Source organism: Mirounga angustirostris, unplaced genomic scaffold, assembly GCF_029215605.1.
Source record: "Mirounga angustirostris isolate CCGP_5_RB_7025 unplaced genomic scaffold, mMirAng1.0.hap1 SCAF_4, whole genome shotgun sequence".
Taxonomy (NCBI): domain Eukaryota; kingdom Metazoa; phylum Chordata; class Mammalia; order Carnivora; family Phocidae; genus Mirounga; species Mirounga angustirostris.
Genome location: NW_026991712.1, coordinates 158,670,638 through 158,679,715, shown reverse-complemented (window position 1 = coordinate 158,679,715; position 9,078 = coordinate 158,670,638). Strand labels below are relative to the sequence as shown.

General features: G+C 47.9%; 1 long non-coding RNA gene across 1 annotated transcript; it reads left to right on the top strand.

Moving 5' to 3' along the window:
* The first annotated feature begins 1,134 nt into the window (after positions 1 to 1,134).
* On the top strand, positions 1,135 to 6,026 carry LOC135364009 (uncharacterized). Its single transcript, XR_010410436.1, has 3 exons — positions 1,135 to 1,334; positions 2,308 to 2,351; positions 3,900 to 6,026. It is a non-coding gene; the product is annotated as an uncharacterized LOC135364009 (long non-coding RNA).
* Positions 6,027 to 9,078: the final 3,052 nt, after the last annotated feature.

Genomic DNA, 9,078 nt, shown 5'->3' with positions numbered 1-9,078 from the left:
TACCACATACTGAACATTTTTAGTATGTGCCAGATATTGTGCCAGACATTTGTTTTTAATGCTATGGGAATTTATTGGCCGATGTAACTCAAGGGTCTAGGGATTGTAAGGCTTCAGACACAGTGTGATCAGGCTTCATGTGCTAAGCATTTGCATACTTCGTTCAAGCCTTACAACACCACTTTATTACTTTTTTGTTGAAGACACTGAGGCTTTGAGAAATGACATCACTGGGGTGCCTGGGTGGCTCAGTTGGTTGAGCATCCGACTCTTGATTTCAGCTCAGGTCATGATCCCAGGGTTGTGAGATCAAGCCACACGTCAAGCTCTGTACTCAGCATGGAGTCTGCTTATCTCTCTCCCTCTGCTCCTCCCTGCTGCTCTCTGTCTCTCTTTATCTTCTCCCTCTCTCTCTCAAATAAATAAATAAAATCTAAAAAAAAAAAAAAGAAATGACATCACTTTCTCAAGGTCATCAGCCAATAGATGCAGAGCCAGGAGGAGGTGACTCCGGGGTCCACACTGTTCTGCTTTCCAGTTTGTAGAAATGAGGAAGTGAGGCTCAGAGAGGTTCAATAGGTCATATAGGTAGTAAGTGGATGGATAAGTGAGGACTGGGACCTAGGTCTGCCTGGCTCCAAAGCTGGGCTATTCTGAACCCTGTGCTCTTGGGAGAAAAGTCTTGTGCATGAGTAGTCTGGGGCCAGTCCTCCCAGGCTGGAAGGGATGAACCCTATGTTAGAGACTTTTAAAGTTATAGTGTAACAATCAAATGTAAGGGCGGGCATCATCAAGATCATGATTGCTAGTGCCTGTCTTGCCGAGTCTAATTTGGGAGGCTGAAAGACTGGCTTCACTGTATCCGTGATTGATTTGGTTACATGAAACAGAAGCCCACTCCAGCTCTCTTAAGCACACAGTGTAATTCAATCTGAGGAGTCAGGGCTATATCACAGATCTCAAGGGCAGGCGAGTCACACAAGGACCTCGCTCCCGGACTGGCAAGCCATCAGGACGGAAGGCTCTCTGGGAGTGCCCAGCTTCCCCCTCCCACCCCATGCTTCTCTCAGAACACTGGTTTCCTTCCTTTCTCTCAGTGAACATTCTAAGCAGGTCTCCTCTGCACCTAACTGTCTGGGCTCTCCTCGTCCTAATTCTGAAGTCTGGGAATCTGATTGGCCCAGCCTGGCCTCTGCAGTGGTTCCCTCCAAGGCAGGTGCCCACCTCTGGCCAGTCAGCTGGACGAGGAGGGGCTGGATGTATACAACAAAGATGGGCCTCGTTCTCCTTCACTGCCCACGTTGGGGTCAAATCGACACTAATGGACTAAGCAGGTACCCAAAAAGACATTTACTTCCCTTTGGCCTGTCCTGGGGACTAGGAGGAGGCCAGAGCTGGTTCATTTTTCTGCCTAGTCATTTCTCAGCGCCAAGCATCTTCAGGGGTAAGGTTTCTCTATCAGGGATCCCAGTGCCTCCAGAAACTCCAGAAGATTCTGGGAGAGTCTAGTGAAGTGTGTGTAGCTTGTGCTTTTGGGGCTGTTTAAGGCTCCTGGGGACCTGCCTACTTGTTTTTCTTAGTCCCTGAAGGATGGTTTACAGACCAATCCTGAGGGATTTCCTGTCTGGCCTCCTGAGTCATGTTCAGAAACATGACAGATAAACCTGTGGCTTTTGACCAGTTACTTCTCCCACAGATTCCATCTGGTGTCCGTGTTTTTCTTTACTGGGTGTGACTCCTTGAACCATAGACTTCTAGAAGTTCAGAACTGGAAGATCACTGCATCCAAATGCCATCCACCTCTCAAATGGGGAAACTGAGACACAGAGAGGAGAGATGGATGAATGCAGAGACGCCCAAAGGTGGTCCGGAAGGGGATTTTGGGGCATATGTGGACAAACAGGATGTTCTCACAGTTGTGCTTAGATAAACTACACTATTGCCCAGACTGTGGCTAAATTCACTGAAGCAAAATAATCAAAGACAAACATCAAGTAAAAATAAGTGTATTTACTTTATACTGGAGAAGGCAAAGTGATGACAGGAATATGGCATGGGTGAAGTTTAGGAAACACGACACTGATGAAAAGTGAGTGAATGAACAGATGAATGAATGAATGCATAGATAATGGGCAACAGTGGAATCTTTGGGTTTCATTTCCTTATAGACTCAGAATTACTTCCCAGTTCTTGCCTTTCAAGTCAGAGGATCACCATGGCCCACAAGACACCAGCCTAGCCTCACAGGCACTCTGCCTCTTACTCTGTGAAACAGAAACTGTTTACCATGCTGTTCTTCTTTTTCAGGTCAGCAAATTTGAACTTCAGGGGCAACTGGTCTCCCTTCCAAGGTGGGTGTCTTAGGGTCTGGTTGCCCAGCTCCCTTTGGGACTTGTCCCTAATCTTATAGCAGGGAGGGTCTTGAGGAACCAGGTGGGGTCTTTCGCTTCCCTTGGGGATCCCTAAATGCCAGCTCTCTTTCTTGGCAAAACCCTGAGCCTGAGCCAGGACTGAGTAATAGAGGGGAAACCACCCTGGATAGAAGGGGGACAGGCCTTAGTGACCTTGGGCAAGTCCCTGCCAGCCTGCACTGGTCTCAGATGCTTCCTCTGATAAACAGAGAGTTTAAACTCCACCTCTGTGCACCCAATAAACATTTACTGAACTCCTACTTCATTCCTGGCATTTGCTTGGCACATGGGCAGATAAATAGAGGAATTAGACTCAGTGCCTGGAATAACCCAGTCAGGTGGGGTGGGGGAGAAGGCACATATGACATGTAATTACAGATACTTTCGGCCAGTGCTAGGTGACACAGACAGTCCCCACCAGATCTGGGATTCCCAGAATGTGTCGGTCCAGGGAAAAGGACTATGTGATTGACTTGGCAAGATTACAGGGCTGCACCCAGAAAGGTGTTGGCCCTTGAAGGTAAGGGCAGCCCTGGCCCAGCTCCAGATTGCAAACCTGGGGAACATGGGCTTTGGAATCAACCAGATCCAGGTTTCAATCCCGAGCAGGGCCAGTAGTTTCATTCTCTAGGCCTCAAGTCTCTCCTGTTATCAAAGGAGGAAGATGCCCCCAAGCTCCTTAGGACTTAGGAGGCTCCATAAGATGATAGAAGTATAAGGTCAAGAAGTGTGGCACATAAGGCTGGTATGTGGCCTGTGGTTTCACCATCGAGGCAGTTGGTGGGGGAGCTGGACCCCTGCCCCTTCTCTGGGACAGGACACCCTTAGCTGGCTTCCCCAGGGGCAAGGTTTCTTGCTAAAGGCCTCCAACCGCAAGAGGACTTGCCCAGCTCTTTCTGGAACCCATAAATGCTAGGGTGGGCTTTCCTCCTCCCAGGCTAGAGTCCTTTCCACAATGCCTCTCTGCTTTCCTGATCTGACTGTGAACTTGATATGTGCCTGAGCCAGGGAGGAGACCGGCAGGGCTGGAGCCATGGGTGGGACTCCTCTGGGGGAAGCCTAGCAGGCTGCAGATTCCTTCGTCTCTCCCCAGCAGTGGGGGATGCCTCTGGAGCTGCCTTCTGTTGCCCAACAATTTGCCGAGGACAGGGTGACATCCTTCCTCCCTTCTCGGAGGCAGGGCTGGCTGGCTTCCTAGAAGCAGGCTCCAGGACGCGTCAGATGCACCCAGGGGAGTCAGGAGGAACCTGCTGGTGGGGGGAGCATGGGGCGTCCTAGAGCCCCAGGGCAGCAGTGGAAGGACAGGTTTGCCCACATTCTTGGCAGGCCCCAGGATTGCAAAGCACTTTCTGTTTTTGTCACCATCTGCCAGTCACTTACTCGGCCAAGGCCACAGTGCATCAGGCTTTTCAGAGCACTAAGCCCTTCCAACAGCAATTTTCGTTCTTCACAGCACAAGAGATGGGCATCCCTGGCTCTGTTTTACAGATGCGGATATTGAGGTCCCCAGAGGAAGAATCACATGTCCAAACTCAGATGGGCTGATGGAAGGGAATTAATGTTTCCCCGAGAACCTGCTACGAGCCAGGCCCGTTCCATACAAGAACCTCCTTTCCACAGCCCAGCAAGACGCCTTGTTCATGTTTTCCCCATTTTACAGAGGAGCCGACCAAAACCCAAACCGGTGAAGGCACATGCCTGGCGTCCCAGGACTAGTAAGCCCCGAACCAAGATGTGAGCGTGGATTTGCCGGGCTCCAGGTCCTGCTATGCCCCCCTCCCCTCCGTGGTAAAGGCAAGGAAGCAGAGACTCAGAAAGGTTCAAGCTGGGCCAGGGTCAAGTGGCAACGCTTGCTTTCCACCTGGGCCTAACTCCAGAAGTCTTGCCTTTCCTGTGAAACTACATCATCTCAATAAGTTTTGTCGTGAGTAACTGACTGATACCAAATGACCACAAATATGACTCAAAGACATACAGACCCAGGACCGAAAGGGACATGAATTTTATTACTGCCACTGTTGACCCTCTTCTTCATCGCGAATGTAGGACGGCCGGCATGGACATTGTATGGCTCAGACATGCCGAAATAAGACTTGATTGCTTCTACAACTGAGCCCGACTTGATCACAGCAACCTTCCCCCCAGTTTTCTTTTTGGGTGAAAGTGGATTCTCTGCACAACAATACAATGCATGATCCTGCATTTTCTTTTGTTACAAAGGACGTTTGCGGGCAACCAGTAAAATCGGAAGTCAGCCTGTAGCTTAGATAATAGTACTGTAGAATAGTGATTCCCCAATTTTAGTAATTGTTCTGTGGGCATGTAAGAGGCTGTCCTTGTTTTTAAGAAATACACGTTGAAGTAGTTAGGAGTAAAGAGGTATCGTGTCTGTAACTTTTAAATATTTCAGAAAAAAACTATATATGCACCCCAGAAAAATACGCAGAAGGGTAAAACAAATGTGGTAACATGTTATCATTTGGGGAATTGGGGTGAAGAAGGGTATCTTGGAATTCTTTGCACTATTTTTGTAACTTTTCTATAAACCTGAAATGGTGTCAAAAGCAAAAAATTTAAATAAAAAAATGTATTCTTGTTCAGTGCGGGGGCCGGGGAGGGGGAGTTGAATTAGGATCCAAACTCTGTATTAGAATTGCTCCATCTCTTGGTGGTGCCCACTCCCCACCCCTCAGGATGACATCTGGTAGCAGAGCCTTCTGTGACATCGGGGGCCTGGGCTTCTGGGCTTGCTGGCCCTGCTGGCTGCCTTGCCCTTTTGGGTCTCTGGGGTCAGCCTCACTCCCCATCACTTCTCTGCTGGCATAGCTGGTCCAGCCTGGCTCTGGGCCCTGAGCGTGACTTTGCAGTCATGACCTCTTGGTGTCAAGGCTGTGCCCTCTGAGCCCTTCTCATCCTGACCCCAAGGCTCTCACAATCCATGTCTTATCAGTGTTCGGATACGCCCCACTGGAAACTTCTGATGCTTACCATGACCCACAAAGGGCTTAGGGGAGTCAGGCCCCCTGTGAGTCAGTCCCATCAGGAAAACGGAAATCACATTGGCTGTTTTCTTAATATAAGGAATTGGCTAAACGGTATTGGACAAGTGGAAAACCAAACAGTGAGATATCAGAGGTATAACTGCAGGAAACAGATACCGCCCCTCAGGATGGGAAGACAGAAGAAGAAGCTGAGATTATTAGAACGTAGAAACTGGAGCCCCGACCCCTGACGAGGGCACGCCTCTGGACGGTGCTGATACTTCCAACAGGCCTCAGTGAGGCTGGTTCTGGGAATGTGTAAACCAGTTGTTACTGGAACCAGTTGCCACTGCCAGGGTGAAGGGCTGCTGGGAGGTGACGCTGCCACAAGGAAGAGCGAGCAAAAAGCCTCCAATCCTCTGCCCTGCATCCAGTCTTGAGCTCTCTAGTGCCCCCTATGGACACAGTCTGCCATGGCAACAAATGTCTCGGGACAGAAGAGAGATGTGGGTTTGGGGTTAAGAGCTCACAGTTTATGGGACGCCTGGGTGGCTCAGTGGGTTAAGCGTCTGCCTTCGGCTCAGGTCATGATCCCAGGGTCTTCGGATGGAGCCCCGCTTCAGGCTCTCTGCAGCTTGTGCTTTCAAATAAATAAATAAAATCTTAAGAAAAGAAGAGCTCACAGCTTAATAATCAGCATTGACTGGGAAGGGGTGGGACGTGGGGTGGAGCTTGGCAGAGTGAATGTGAGGTCCTCTCCCTATATAAGATTTACTGCCATTGCACAAGCATGACTTCCATGGGGGCCCAGGGCCCTCTGTGAGGCCATGTGCTCTTCAGCACCAGGGGAAGCCTCTGGGCTCTGGGCTCTTCTATCTGCAGCAGATTCGAGAGGCAGGCTCCAGGCTCGAATCCCATGCTCTTGCTCTCCTTCGTCTCAGTTTCTCCACCCAGATAGGAAGAGCTCCCTGTCTGACTCGAGAAACTGCCTGCTCTCTGACTTCAGCAAAACTTGTATTCTCTGGGTCGTCCGAGTTTGATTGAAAGTTTTCTATGAACGTTTATTTAAAGAGAAGATTCTAGAATTCTGGAAAAAAAAATTTTTTTTTCCTCTCCTATATATGTTGACTCTTACAATTGAATGCCTGGCTTTCAAAGCAATTTTCCTTCGGCCTCTTTCAAAAGTCCAATTTGACATTCAGCAGCGAACAATGACTTCTTTCTCCAAGGCTGTTCTCTGCCGCCCCCTCAGACAATGAGTGAAGGACCATTAAACAGCAAGAACATTTGGGCGAAGAAAAAAACTCAATTTAAAAATTCCCAATATTATCCTACTCAAATAACGCGGATTGAGTACTAACTCTGCACTTGGCGCCACGGCAGACGGCATCCTGCTTGTCCTCTCAACAGCCCTGGGAGCAAAGTACAAAGGTTTCTGTGACTTCACAGCCTGAGCTTCCCCGCCCCCCCCCCCCCCCCCCCCCCCCCCCCCGTGCTACACTGCCCTTTGGGGCCAGTTCTATCCTCTCACCTTATGGAAAATGGAGACTCAGAGACTCAGAGGGGGCTGAGCAGACCAGGAAAGAACACAAGTTCTGGAGCAGCCTAGCCTTGGGCAAGTCACAGAACGTCTCTTTATATAAAGTGGGGATGTTGTCAGGATTTAAGATAATGCACGGCAAGTTTTGGGCACAGGGTTTACAAAACAACAGGTATTTGATGAATGGTAATACCATTACAACTGCTACTAATAAAAACAATAATAAACAGAGTTGACTGACACAGGGCTGAGCACTTTACATGTGTTAATTATTTCAATGCCCATGATCTCCCTCCATTCATGCTGGGAGACTCTCCCACCTCCCACCCAGCCCTATTGGGAAACCTCCCAGTTTCCGTGCTGTTCGTGCTAGGCTGCACGCTGAGGTCACCGCTCGGAGCAGGGAATGAGACCAGCCACAAGGAGGACATCGTCCATTGCCCTGGACTGTGCATCCATTGGGATGACTGGAAACATCGATGCAGCCCATGGTGTTTCGTTAGTGGTTTTTCTTTCATTCAGCGCTCTGAGTGTTGCATAACTGCAGTTCCCAATCTTCGTGAGGATGAACACTTTTGTGTGTAATTGTGATTTTTGTTATTCTTTATACTATTATTTTAGATTTACCCAAGAGTTACAAAAATGGTACAGAGAGTTCACCAGCTTCCCTTAATGTGACATCATGTTTCATAACCATGGCACATTCATCAAAACTAAGAAATTGACGTTGGACAACACTATTAACTACAGCTTTTATTCGGATTTCACCAGTTTTTCCACTCATGTCCCTTCTGGGTTCCAGGACCCCATTGAGGGTCCCACACTACATTTGGTCATCATGTCTCCTTAGGCTCTTTCAGTCTGTGACTGTTTCTCAGTCTTTCCTTGTTTTTTTATGATGTTGGCTTTTGAAGAGCACTGGTCAGGTCTGCTGTGGGATGGCCCTGACGCTTTGTTCCAGGTTTCTCATGATTAGACCAGGGTTGTGGACTGGGGTGGGGAGAATATCACGGAGGAGAGGTGGCCTTCTCCTTGCATGCTCTCTGCGGCTCTGTCATAGCAATGTGTCTTGTTATTGGTGATGTTAACCTTAATCACTTGGCTAATGTAATGTCTGCCAGGTTTCTCCCCTGTAAAACTTTCTATTTTTTTTTCTTTTCCATACTTTAGAAGTGAGTCACTAAGTCCAGTCCTAGGGGGAGGGAATTAAGCTCTGCTTCCCAGAGGGAGAAGTATCAAAGAACCTGTGGACATCTTTTAAAGCCATGATGGAAATTAATATTTTGAAGAAGATACTTTGAGGCTAAGCAGATGTTTTATTTCTCCTTAAAATTTCCCTTCCTGTTTCGCATGCATCAGTAATCTTGCCTGCAGCAGTTAGTAACGTGCTCTGAAGAATACTTTTAACATAAAAAAAAAAATACCATGGTATCCATTGTTTGTGAAAATTTATAATGTCAATAAGCTATTGTGAAATCAGTTTTTATATTGTATAAACCACAAGAAAATCTACACGGTCTAGCTGGATTTAAAACATATTGCATTCAGGGCTGACTCAGAGCTGGGACCCACCACTGAGGGCACATAGGCTTGGGATTATTGAAATACTTCTGCCCTCATTGGTAACTAGTGACTGCCTCCACCCCACTCCAAGTCCCACCCTCCCCAAGTCTTTGGAAATTTCTCCTCATGTCTCCGCAGTTAAAAGGAAAAAAAATAAAATAAAACACCAAACTCTAGGCATTTCAGTTATGATGAGAACATATCGAAGTCTGTTATAATCTCACTCTGCAAGGGGAAAAGTCTCCAGCAGGGCGATTCAAAGATTCACCCTTGGGAGAGACATTTTATGGGAAAAGAGAAGGACTAGAATAATTTTTGTTAGATTAGCAAGAAAAAGAGAATATTGTCTGATTGTCAGTAAAGCAGGAGCATGGGATTTGCCAATGGGTTTGGGGAGGATTTTGCAGATTTGACATCATTCAGCAAATAAAGCATTCATTTTTGCCACAGGACTGGAGCCCTCCTCATCCTTCATGCCCAGCTCGGGGCTCGGGACCTTCCACTCTGTGCTGGGCTGGCTATGAAATCCTTTGAAGAGAATGCCAGTTTTGCATATATACACAAGACATGTTAAATAATCAGC